This window comes from Nematolebias whitei, chromosome 1, assembly GCF_014905685.2.
Source record: "Nematolebias whitei isolate Nwh7 chromosome 1, NemWhi1, whole genome shotgun sequence".
Lineage (NCBI taxonomy): Eukaryota > Metazoa > Chordata > Actinopteri > Cyprinodontiformes > Rivulidae > Nematolebias > Nematolebias whitei.
Window position 1 is genome coordinate 79,407,240 of NC_056498.1, and position 12,860 is coordinate 79,420,099.

Sequence of the window (12,860 nt, forward strand, 5' to 3'; positions counted from 1 at the left end):
CTCTGATCTGCTACAACCGTATGTCCCACCATGTTCCCTGAGGTCAGAGGACCAGTTGCTCCTCACAGTTCCAGGAACTTGTCTTAAGCGCAGAGGTGACAGGGCCTTCTGTGTAGCAGGACCAAGACTTTGGAACGAGTTACCTCTGCTTGTCAGACAGGTCCCCTCCCTCTCAGTTTTCAAGTCCCGTTTAAAAACTCACTACTATTCAGTAGCTTTCAACACCAGATGATCTGTGTTGTGAACCTGTACGCTCCACACTGGTTTGTCGTCATATTTATTATCTGCATCATTTTTATGTCTATATTTTTGATTTACTTCATTTTGTAGATTGCTTCGTGTGTTGTCTGTTGTTCTGTCTGTACAGCACTTTGGTTGGCCTTGTAGCTGTTTTAAGCTGTTTGGTACTTCCTCCAGTTATTTAACAGTCAACAATGGTGTACCACAAGGCTCAGTCTTAGGACCCACCCTCTTTACAATCTACATACATAATGTAGGTAAAAACATCCCTAATGCATCCATACATTTCTATGCTGATGACACAGTTGTTTATTGTCGAGCTAAAACTGTTGCTAAGGCTTTCCAGCTTTTGAATTCTGCATTCAACAACATCCAGACTGATTTGTTCCGCCTCAAACTTGTCCTAAATGCCGACAAAACCAAAGGGATGCTTTTTTCAAATAGGAAGTTGGTCCCAGCAGTTCTTCCTCCGATTTTATCCTCAAATGGTGTCCCCATTGAGTTTGTTGATTCCTATAAATATTTGGGTATCTTGGTCGACTCACATCTCTCTTTTAAACTCCATGTGGAAAACTTGGTAAAGAAACTGAAAGTTAAACTGGGTTTCTTTTTCAGAAACAGATCCTGTCTAACCCTGAATGCTAGAAAACGCCTTGTATCTGTGACCTTCCTTCCCTCCATTGATTACGGTGACATTATTTACATGAACGCTCCTACAAGAACCCTGCAAATGTTGGATGCTGTCTATCATGGTGCACTAAGATTCATAACTGGCTGTGATTATCATACCCACCACTGCACCCTGTATTCACTGGTTAACTGGACATCATTAACTTCACGCAGACTCTCTCACTGGTACATTTTCATCTTTAAATCACTTCTTGGTCTGCTGCCTTCATACATCTCCTCCTACATGTCTCTGCGTGAGTGCAGCTACAGCGTGCGCTCTCAGAACATTATTACCTGCAGTGTTTCCTCAGTGCGGACTGAACTTGGCAAAAGGGCCTTCTCCTACTCTGCTCCTGTTTCCTGGAATATCTTACAAAAAGATTTGAAGCTCTCGACCTTGACCTCTCTAAGTGGCTTTAAGAATCTGTTGGACTCCTGGCAAGGACCAATGCAGACATGTTCCTGTTTTTAGTTTTCTACATTCGCCTTAGAATCTAGCTGTTTTTTGTTTTTTTTGTTACCTTTTCCTTTTAGCCATCCTATTTGTAAAAAAATAAATAAATAAATAAAATAAAAAACCTGTATTATGACTTTTTATAATTGTTTATTGTTGTTGCTGTTGTCCTTTGTTGTCATCTTTCTTTGTTGAAATCAGGTCTCTCTTTTAAATGAGTCCTCGAGGCTCAATTGGGATTTACCTGTCTAAATAAAGGTTGATTGATTTAAGTGCTCTATATAATAAAATGGTATGGTAAATAAAAAATAATAAAAAAATAATAATTTAAAGCATCAAAACAATAACCTAAAAACACAAAACAATGAAACAATAAATCAAATCAGTGTTAAAAGCCAGAGAAAACAGTTGAGTTTTTAAAAGAGATTTAAAAACAGAAAGTGAAGTGGCCTGTCTAATGTTGACTGTTCCTGTAGGGATGGCGCCATCTAGTGGGCCTTCCCCTGTCTGTTCTCCCTTGTGTCTCTGCTTTGATTGTCTGATTATCATCACCTGTGTCATGTCCTGTTTGTGTATATAAAGTCAGTCTGTTAGTTCTGTCGTTGTCGGTTCGTCGTTGGGTATTGCCTGTCCTGTCCTGCCTGTCTGATCCTGTTCCTGAATCTGTTTTTGTAAGTTTTGCTGCCATGTCAGCCTTTTGATTTATTATTATTATTATTATTATTAAAAGTATTTTATTTTATACATCTGTCTCCTGAGTCCTGCCTGCGCAACTGGGTTCTCCTGTCCTGGTCTGCCTTGAAAACCCAGACAGTTCCAAAGTTTAGGGCACACGACTAAAAAATCCTGATCTCCTCTGAGCTTCAGCCTAGTTTTTGGTCCAACCATGATTGCAGTGGGTCAGACAGGGTGCAAGGCCATTTAGACATAAAGGTCAACAGAATAATTTTACAATCTATTCCGATACATGGAGCCAGTGAAGGGAGGATAAAACTGGTGAAATATGTTCAAACCTACGAGTTCCTGTTAAGAGCTGAGCTGCAGCATTTTGGACAAGCTGGAGATGTAAAAGGGAGATCTGAGTGACCCCAACATTACAATAGTCTAGTCAGGTTGTAATAAAGGCAGGGACTAGTTTTTCAAGGTCAGATCTGGTCCACACGGACTTAAGCTTAGCTGCCTTAACTGGAAGAAGAAACTTTTCTGCAGAACTGTTTATTTAACTTAAAGCCAGAGTCTCAAACCATCCTGAGATTCAGAACAGACTGCTTAAGACATGGCTCAAGAGAGTCAAGGTTAACAGGAACAGAGACCTAGAGCTAAACACAGTCACTTCAGTTTTCTGATCGCGGAAACGTAAAAAATTTGAATCTATCCATGCCTTGATGTCATCAAGATATTTTAACAAAGGGGGAATTGATCAAGAAATGGGTTTTAACGGGAGATAAATCTGACAATCATCAGCATAACAGTGAAAAGAAAGATCATGTTTCCTCAGGATAGATCCCAAAGGGAGCAGCAAATACAGTGAATACAGAAGGGGTCCAAGAATCAAGCTCTGTGGAACCCCACAGGAAAAAGGCAAAGTCAAACTAAAATAATAGTTTTCTATGTCAACTTCTTTGTATACATTTTATTTTTCTCAAAGCTTGTAATTGTATTTTTTATTAATGTCATTATTTTAGTTGACATTTTCTTGATTTTAGTTAGTCTTTTCTTGTCTCTCTGAGGCTGTCACGAGCGAAGACATGGTAACATCAATTATTTTTAATTGATAAAGCCTCCTTGATGGTGCGGACATCTTCAGCTTCAGAATAGAAGTCTAGTTTTTGTTTTGTTGTTGTTCTTAACCTTTTTTTTTTTTTTTTGGTGCCATCGTGAGCTTTACCTACTACAAATCTCCAACAAATTAAAGCAAAAGTTATTTCTCCAGGGTTTAAATGCCACTTTCTGTTTTGAAAAACTCAACACAAACGCATGAGAACATGGTAGCGTGTAACAGTTTTTAAAATATTTTCATTTTAATGTCCACATTGTTCTGTAAAGTTTTATGTAATCCTCTGAATCTGTTTAGTGTTTGTGCTGTCAAAGAGTTTGTCAAACTGGAGAGTTAATGAGTTCTCTTCATCAGCGTCTTCCTCTCTCGCATGCTGTTTAGAGTGGTGAAGAACTGAGGCAACAGTTGTTGTATGCTCAGTCTCTCCTGCTGAAGCTTGTTCCTCCTCCTCCGCAGTGGTCTCAGGTGTCTCTTGTGGTCTCTCACCTTTTCACCATCTCTCAGTTTGTGAGGATGGCCTGCTCTTGGTAGATTTGCACGTTCCATGTCCCAAACATCTATTAGATTTGTGTGTGTGCAGTGGTGTTTCCTAAGCAGCCGAGGGAACTGATGCTTTACATAAATTTGTCTTTTGAACTCTGAATTAATATTCCTATCCTCTGAAACTTTATTAGTTGGGAGTATTTCACTGGGTTTTTGACAGACTGACAGAGAGTAGAAGAAACTTATTTTTTCACAGATAAATCTGAAGTGTATCACCTGAAATGGGCAGTACTTTAAGAACCACCTTTGGCTGCAGGTCTTTTGGGTTTGTCTCCACCAGATTTACACATGTTGTCCCTTCTTCTGTATAAAATACCTGCAGTTTAGTCTGTGGACAGTGTTCAAGTCATGTCACTGGTTCTCAGTTGGATCTTGGTTTGGACTCTGACCGGGCTTTGATCGGACCCATTCGTAGATCCAGCTAGAAGTCTCAAGTCTTCTTCAGTCTCCAACAGATTTCTTCCAGGACTGGTCTGTATTTAGCTCCGTCCATCTTCTCATGAACTCTGACCAGCGTCCCTGTCCCTGCTGAGGACAAATGTCCAGCATGATGCTGCCAACACTGCGCTGTGGGGATGTTGTGTTCAGGGTGATGGACAGTGTTAGGTTTGTTCCACGCGTTTAGTCTACGGTGTGGCTTGTGACATACTGCAAGCAGGACGTCTTGTGTTTTTTTTCCTTGTTTCTCTTCTATAAATCCAGGTTAGAGGAAAAAAAATAGTTGTCCTGTGGACACATGATCCCACTTGAGCTCTTTGCATGCTTGATGTTGGATGCTAAACTGGTCACCAATGGTGGGCGCAGCTAACTAAAAAGCTAGCTTTGCCAACCCATATTCTAATAACAAAATAATTTAGCTTCACTAATGTTAAGCGACTAAACAGGTCAAAGAAAAAAAAATTGCAGAAACAAACGCTAAACCACGGACCACCACAACGACTGTCGCATGTCTTCATCTCCTTCTAGTTGAAGCTGCGTCGACCAATCAGATCTTGTCACGTGCACACGTAGCCAGCCAATAGCGTGCCCAACGGACTATTAGAGACACGCCCACAACAGACTGGAACAAGGTTGTGAATTTTGTTAGTGGACTTTGTTAGGGTAAAAAATATAATTTAGCAGAAACTATTTCTAAATTTCTAAAGTTAGTGAAAACACTTGTCTACTAAACAAAAAAAAAAAAAGTGCTATTATCTTTTAACAGATTAGCAGAACTGTGCCCATGTTGGAGTTCTGGTTTTCTTCCAGCCACATTCACTCTCTCCCACAGCTGGAGCAGGTGCCAATCAACTGCTACACACCTGAACCTGATTTGGAGTATTTCTCTGTAAAAGCCTCAGCCAGACACTCCTTCAGCGCTGGGACATTATCCTGCCAATGAGACCTCCAAGTCCTGGACTCTTCTAGCCTTCCAAGGCCTCCTTGAGACCTCGACCTTGAGTCCCTTCAAAGCCTTCAGCCTCAACTCAAACCTGATCTTCTCTCCAAACCAAAGACCTGGAACCAGAGCCTCGCAAACCTCTCCTCGGACTCCAACCACAAGAAAAGACATTTTCAATAAGACCTCCTTCTCTGAATGGGAAAAATTCAAGACTTCTCCAAACACTCACCGTTGTCCCATCCTCCCTTTCAGCCCACAAAGACCTGCGTGTGAAAATAAAGACGTTTCTTTTAGTAACTCTCTCGGACTCTTCCTCAGTTTACCACCTTAGGTCAAACATTAACTAGAAACATGTTAGCCCACCACTGTTGGTCACAAACAAACAAACAAACAAACAAACAAACAAACAAACAAACAAACAAAAGCGTTTCCACTAGCTACAGAGTCATGTTTCCATCTGAACAGCCGACAGGGGCTTTAGGACCATGGAGAACTTTCTGATGGACCCAAACCCAGCACGCGCCTCCTCAGGATTCAGCGCACATTCCTCCTCCTCATCCTTTGCGCTGAAGCTCTATCCTCCTTCTCCTCTTCTCCATCACTCCTCCTCAGGAGAGTCATCGTCTCGTGGACTCCTGCCCGCCCACTGGCCGCCTGCCTATCGCCCGCCTCGCTCCTTTCTTGGAGCTTCTCAGCGACACTCTCTGGGTCCTGTGTCCGGCTCAGAGCGCTCTGAGGACGGTCAGAGAACGAGACCCCCCCCCCCCCCCCCCCCCCCCGGATGGACACATGGATGAAGCTCGCGTGTCTCACCTTGGGAGGTGAGTGTGTGTGCACGCGCGCTTGTATGTAGGTGAGATCCGTGAGATGACATCAGAGCCAGTGTCGGTATTTGATCAGGAGCTTTTATATAATTACCTGCGAAGAGCCGTGCGCGCGCGTGTTCAGAGGGATTTCCAGGCGCATGAATGTTTTCAGGATTTTTAGATGTGAACAGCTCCTGAGCAAAAATATTGGTTCCTGGACATTTTTTTCAAATTGTTACATTCTTTTTATTTAAAATAAATAAACAATAATAATAATAATAATGATAATAATAATAATAATAAAAACGCTTTGTTGCGTAATATTTGATTCATTATTGTTGTTTTTATGTGTCTACAAGTTTTTTTTTTTCCTCCCTCTGGGTCAATCTTGAAGAACAGTCCGGTCCAATCACGCTTCTCACCCTGTACAGCTTTCTGAGCTGGCTTTCCAATTTGATTTATGTAATGATTCTGAAATAAAACTCCAGATTAACACAGTTAAACGGGAGCAAAAGGTTTAATTGAAGTAACACTAAACTCATAATAAAGTGAAACATTCTGTTATCATCACCAAATCAAAGAGAAGATTCAAGTGGGAATCAAACCTACAAACACTGTAATTAAACCACTGATCCACCACGGCCACTCAAACCGAAACCATACAATACTTCCCACACATTTCAACCGGAAGTGCAAAATGCCACTTTTCCAACATTATAGTAGGCAAGCTCTAGATAACAGTCAAGATGGCTTTCAGATAAACCAAAACAAAGTGTATTGATACTATTGACCGATGTGCAAAAGTAAGCTATATCCCGTATAGTAGAGAAAGTCAGACGACGTACACAAGTTGCCTCCGATGTCTCTTAATGACACAGTTGATTATTTATTGAACACAATGAGCACCTACACACTGGAGGAGTGTTACAGCCTGAAATCCACTGATGTTGTAAAGGCTGTGTGAAGTACGTCCAAGTCGAGCGCTGCCTAGTTACATCTTCTTTCAGCTTTTCCCTTTTCAAAGGTCTCCACAGTGAGTCCTCCTCCATCTCACTCTGTCCTCTGCATCCTCAGTTCTCACTCAATGTCCTCTAACTGCACCCACATATCTCCTCTTTGGACTTATTCTGTCTTTTTCCTGGCAGCTGCATTTCTAACATCTTCTACAATATGCACTGTCCCTCCTCTGGACATGTCCAAACCATCTCAGGCTGGTCTCTCTAACTTGATCTCCCAGTTGTTCAACCTGGGTGTCCTTCACATTTTCTGATTTTGGGGATGAAGTGAAAACTGCGCTTTGTCAAACCATCTGCCCAGTTGGAACATCCTCGAACCTAAAGGAAACAACCACTGATGGTCAAACTTACTTAGCCATGACTGGAGCTATTGCGTGCCTACTAACATGGTGGTTCATGGCAAAGTGCCTGGACGTGTTACGTCACATGCTATGTATTGTTTAAAGAAGGTCCTATTATAGTGGAGAAAAAAACATGTCCTTTGACTTTCCTTTGTTCTTCTCAGTTTTCTGTTCTGGTCCCCAGTTTGTTCCAAATGGATTTAAAAACAGAATATCTCCACTGTTGGCCTCAGCAGGTTTCGCTGCAGCAACTCCTGGGTTTGAGCTCACATCAAGTCTATTGTATCAATGTGCTAAAACCATCCGAATGTTTCCACATCTGAAGCCCCAAATTAAACTCTTTTAGGCTTGCCTAAAAGAGTTTAATCCTTTTAGTCCGTTTAAGAGTTTAGTCCGTTCGTATCTGGGTGACAGGAGTTTCTGTGTTAACGTTGACAATCATTTTTCTGCTTCTGTCCCTCTTTCCTGTGGGGTCCCACAAGGCTCCATTCTTGGACCCCTTCTGTTCTCATTGTATCTGCTCCCCTTGGGGTCAATCCTGAGGAAACATGGTATTTTGTTTCACTGTAATGCCGATGATTCTCAGATCTATCTGCCTTTAAAACCAAACAGTTCCTGCTCCATCCACCCTTTGCTAAAATGTCTTGATGACATCAAGACTTGGATGGCTGCAAACTTCTTGAGTTTTAATGTTCAGAAGACTGAGGTCATTGTGTTTAACCCAAGCTCTACTGTTGTCACTGATCCTGTAAACCTGCACTCCCTTCAGCCTCATCTAAAGCAGTCGGTTACCAATCTTGGGGTAGTGTTAGACTCAGACTTTAAGTTTAATAAACAGATCAACTCTGTTCTACAAAAAAGCTTCTTTCAGCTAAGGCAGATAGCTAAGCTTAAGTTCGTTCTGTCCAGATCTGACCTTGAAAAACTAGTCCATGCATTTATTACTACCCGGCTGGACTACTGTAACTCACTTTATGTTGGGGTTACTCAGGTTTCACTTTCATGTCTCCAGCTCGTACAAAATGCTGCAGCTCGGCTACTAACAGGAACTCGCAAGTTTGAGCACATTACTCCGGTTCTGTCCTCCCTTCACTGGGTTCCTGTACGTGTCAGAGTTGATTTTAAAATTCTCCTGCTGACATTCAAGTGCATCAACGGCCTTGCACCATCATACCTCTCTGACCTTCTTCATCCTTATACTCCTTCTCGGGCTTTGAGATCATCAGACCAGATGCTTTTGGCCGTACCAAAAACCAGGCTGAAACTCAGAGGAGATCGGGCGTTTTCAGTCGTGGGCCCTAAACTCTGGAATAATCTGCCCATCAACATTCGACAGGCCACCTCAGTCTCTGCCTTTAAATCTCTCCTAAAAACACGTCTGTACTCACTGACATTTAACACAGGGTGATCAGCTTTAGATCTAGTTTTTCATTGAAGCTGATTCTGTTTATGCTTTTGTTATTATTCCTATTTAACACAAGGTCATCAGATCTGATTTAGTATTTCATTGTTTCTGACTGAGTTTATGCTTTTTGTTATTATTTCCTTGACTTTTGACACAACGTGATCTGATTTAGTATTTCAGTGTTTCTAATTGTTTTTGGTTTTATATTTTTATTCCATGTGCTGTAAATATATCTTGCTACTTTTTATCTGATGTTGTGATATTTTTGTTAAGCACTTTGGTAACAGTTTCTGTTTTAAATGTGCTCTATAAATAAATCTGACTTGACTGGACTTGCCTGTTTGGATCATTGGCCGCACGTTCAGATCCTCTTGACAAATGCAGGGTGATGAACGGTACTGCCCTATAAAAATAAACAAGTTTTAAAAAGAGGATGAATCACTAAAACTCTTCAAATTACACTTAAAATTGTCAAAATAGTTGAAAAATACACAAAACAAAACAATACAAGCTCAGTAAATTAGTAATTTACATTACAGTATTCCCTTGTTTATTGCAGGAGTTAATTTTGTATTTTTATATATTTTTAGGCTTTATAAACCCTTCCCACACTCTTGCAATGTTCTAAACTCTTATACACATGTTGTTAAAATTTTGTAGGTTTATGTACTGTACAGTACTGCAAAATATTTACTCACCAGCTCTGCAGAAGCCGCAGCTTAGTTCTGGTCCGGCTTGTTTCCAATTCAGCAGACCTACACTGCAGCGACGAAGCCCTCAATGTTCTAAACTCTTAAACCTACATAATTTTAACAACATACGTACATGTATACAGTATGTACGACACTGTACTGGAAAATTGTACTCACCAGCTCTGCAGAAACAGCAGTTTGATTCTGGTCTGGCCAACGTACCCTGCCGGTCCTGCTCCAGTTCTGGTCAGCTCTCTGCATCCCTTGAGCGCCAAAATGCTTTTGGAGGGAGCCAGACCTTCAGATGGCCTGTGTGGTCCAGATCAAGCCCAAATCCGGATGAAAAAGGTCCCGATGGACTCCGGAGAGTCCCTTGTGGGACAGCAAGCAGCTCTCAGATTCACAGATGAGTCTGGAGGTCTGGTTCTGGTTGGTTCCATGCGGTTCTTTGCATCCGCTGGGCATCAAAGTCATCGTATGAATAAAGACCAAACATTTTCAGATCAGTTAATAAAAACTTTCACTCCTTTTCAGTAGAAGGCAACAGGGCTTCTGGGTGGGGCACAATTGTCTTCTGGGAAATGTAGTCATTTTGAGTGGCGATACAGTGTAAGCCGTATGTGTCGAACTCAAGGCCCGGGGGCCAAATGTGGCCCTCATTGACTCTTATCTGGCCCCCAAGATGATATGTGAAACGTAAAATACTTCAGTAATATTTGATTATGATGTTGAAAACACAACAGAGAACATCAAATGAGACCAATCAAACTCTTGTTGAGGAACCTGTGACCAAGAAAATATGTTGAGTATCTGATTTGAGTTCATGTAGATTCTGAAACTGGACCTTAGTTTGAAAAAGGTTTTAATTTTGACCCCTTTTGTAAGTGTTTGACACCCCTGGTGTGGGATTATTGAGAGAAAACTATAAAATGGCGGCACCTGTCCAAAATGTTTTTTCATTAACTTTTTACTGTACAGTATCTCGTACTGTCCCAATGACGTGAGTAATATTAAAGTTGACAATCATGTGCCGTGTACAATTTTTTTTTCATGTACAATCTTACTTTGAAAAACCGCAAAAGAGCAAGGCCGCAAAAGTCCTACTGAGTATATCAAGGGACTACTGTATTCATTAAGAGGAACTATGCCTTCTACTGCCCCTATGGACCAGCTGCCACTGGGGGGAGGCATGATGGAAACAGGAAGAAAAAATATAGAATTTTCCAAAAAATTAGAATATCATGGAAAAGTTGTTTAACTTCCATAATTCTGTTCAAAAAGTCAATCTGTAATAGATGATAGATTCAGGACTCACAATTTAAACAATTTCAAGAATTCATTTATTTTTACGTAATTTGGGCTTCCAGCTCATGAAACCCACGAAAAAAGGATAAACAAAAAAATTAGAATACTGTGGAGAAATCAGCCCAAATGTTGCAGACATGAATGTTTTAAACTGAGTGTGACACTAATCATCTACTAAACTCAAAGCACCTGCACAGGTTTCCCCAGGTGTCATTAAACTGCTTCAGTTTGGTTCAATTGTCTCAGTTCGGTTCAATATGGGGAAGACTGCAGACATAACTGGCCAGAAGACCATCATTAATACCCTCCATAGGATGGGTAAGCCACAAAAGTTCATAGCTAAGGAGGCTGGCTGTTCACAGAGTGCTGTGTCCAAGCATATCAATGAAAAGTCTAGTGGAAGGGCAAAATGTGGCAGGAGAAGATGCACCAGCAAAAGAGAGGACTGTGGGCTTCAGCAGATTATCAAACAGAGAAGATTCCAGAATCTGGCAGAGATCCAGAAAGAGTGGAATGAGGCGGAGTCACAGCTTCAAAAACCACCACATTCAGACGCATCCGGGAGATGGACTACAACTGTCGGGTTCCTCGGTTATCTTTTCCTATGACAGTAAAGTGTGCCTTTCATTCAGAAATCAAGGTCCAAGGGTTTGGAGGAAGAAGAGTGAGGAACAGAACCCGTACTGCTTGAGGTCCAGTGTGAAATATCCACAGTCAGTCATGATTTGGGTGCAATGCCCGGTGCAGGTGTTGGTAAACTCTGCTTTCTTAAATCCAAGGTCACTGCAACAGTCTACCAGAATGTTTTAGAGGACTTCATGATTCCTTCTGCTGAGGATCTGTATGGAGATGCAGATTTCATCTTCCAGCAGGACCTGGCCACTGCCCATGCCGCCAGAAGCACCAAAACCTGGTTTGATGCCCGTGCCACAGTGCTTGACTGGCCAGCCAACTCACTGGACCTAAACCCCGTTGAGAATCTATGGAGTATTCTCAAGAGGAAAATGAGAAGCACCAGACCCAACAACAAAGAGCTGACAGCAACCATCAAGGAAATCTGGGCTTCCATAACTCCCAGTCAATGCCACAGGCTGATTGACTCAATGCGATGTTGCATCAAGGCAGTGATTAAGGCAAAGAGATTTCCAACCAAGTATTGAAGATTGACATATCGTTTTGAAAGTTCCATATTTTGATTTTGTTGTGATCCTAATTTATTTATTTCTTTTTCTGCAAAAACTGAGAAGTAGTGTGGGCTGATGTTTTCATAGTATTCTAATTTTTTGAAATCCTGTTTTCGTGGGTTTCATGAGCTGGAAGCCCAAATTATGTAAAAATAAACAAATAAATACTTGAAATTGTTTAAATTGTGGGCCCTGAATCTATCATCTATTAAAGATTAACTTTTTGAAAGTAATTATGGAAGTTAAACAACTTTTCCATGATATTCTAAATTTTTGGAAAGGGTCTGTGTATATATAACATAATCTAGAGGAGCAGCACTTTAGACAGAACTACGGAGTAAAAAGTAAGCCTCAGACAGTCTGAGTGAAAACTAGAAGTCTGATCAAAGAACTTCTTGACCTGCAAGCAGCAGAAGGTTCTGGTGGTACCACAGGTTCTGTTTAATGGTTCCACAAGGTTCTATGTTAAAAAAAGAGCCTTAACTTCCTGTTAACAGCTCTGATACGATGGAAGTCCATGGGAGTTTTTGGTGTTTGACCTCTGAGCTCTGAGAGGAAACCATGATTTCTGCAGCAGAGACTCTGGACAGAAATACTTGGCTGGACAGAGAAACTGTAGAAGAGGAAGAAATAATGTAGAAATAAGAAGTTTGTAAAAAAACAAACAAAAAGAAAATTGTACAGTTCAGCTGAGGAGTCAGAGTGATGTCATCAGACTGCAGGTTGAACATCCTGAGGTCAAATCTGGAACATCCTCCATGGTGACCTGTGATAAGATGTGAAAACAGCAGCTCTGTCATTAAAGTCTAACTTCCTGTGACCCGTTTAAACTCTGGATGATGGTTCTGAAGTCTGAGCTGGAGGTCCAAACAGGACTGGATTTAACTGAACACCACTGATGTGTGTAGAGACATTTTTCAATGTTTTAAAGGATTTTATCTCCATCGTAAGATGTTCTGGTACCAACAGTCAGAGCTCAGTGTTCCTGCTGGAGATAAACGTTCTGATGTGGTTCTGTTTGGGTTCAGATGTGGTTCTGTTTGGGTT

General features: G+C 41.2%; 1 protein-coding gene across 1 annotated transcript in view; it reads left to right on the forward strand.

The window, feature by feature from the left end:
• The first annotated feature begins 5,827 nt into the window (after nt 1-5,827).
• Nucleotides 5,828-12,860, forward strand: part of LOC119420297 (synapse differentiation-inducing gene protein 1) — a 20,091-nt gene continuing 13,058 nt past the window's right edge. The window contains exon 1 of the mRNA XM_037687689.1: nt 5,828-5,885. The gene's annotated coding sequence lies outside the window, so the exon portion shown is untranslated. The remainder of the gene's footprint in view (nt 5,886-12,860) is intronic.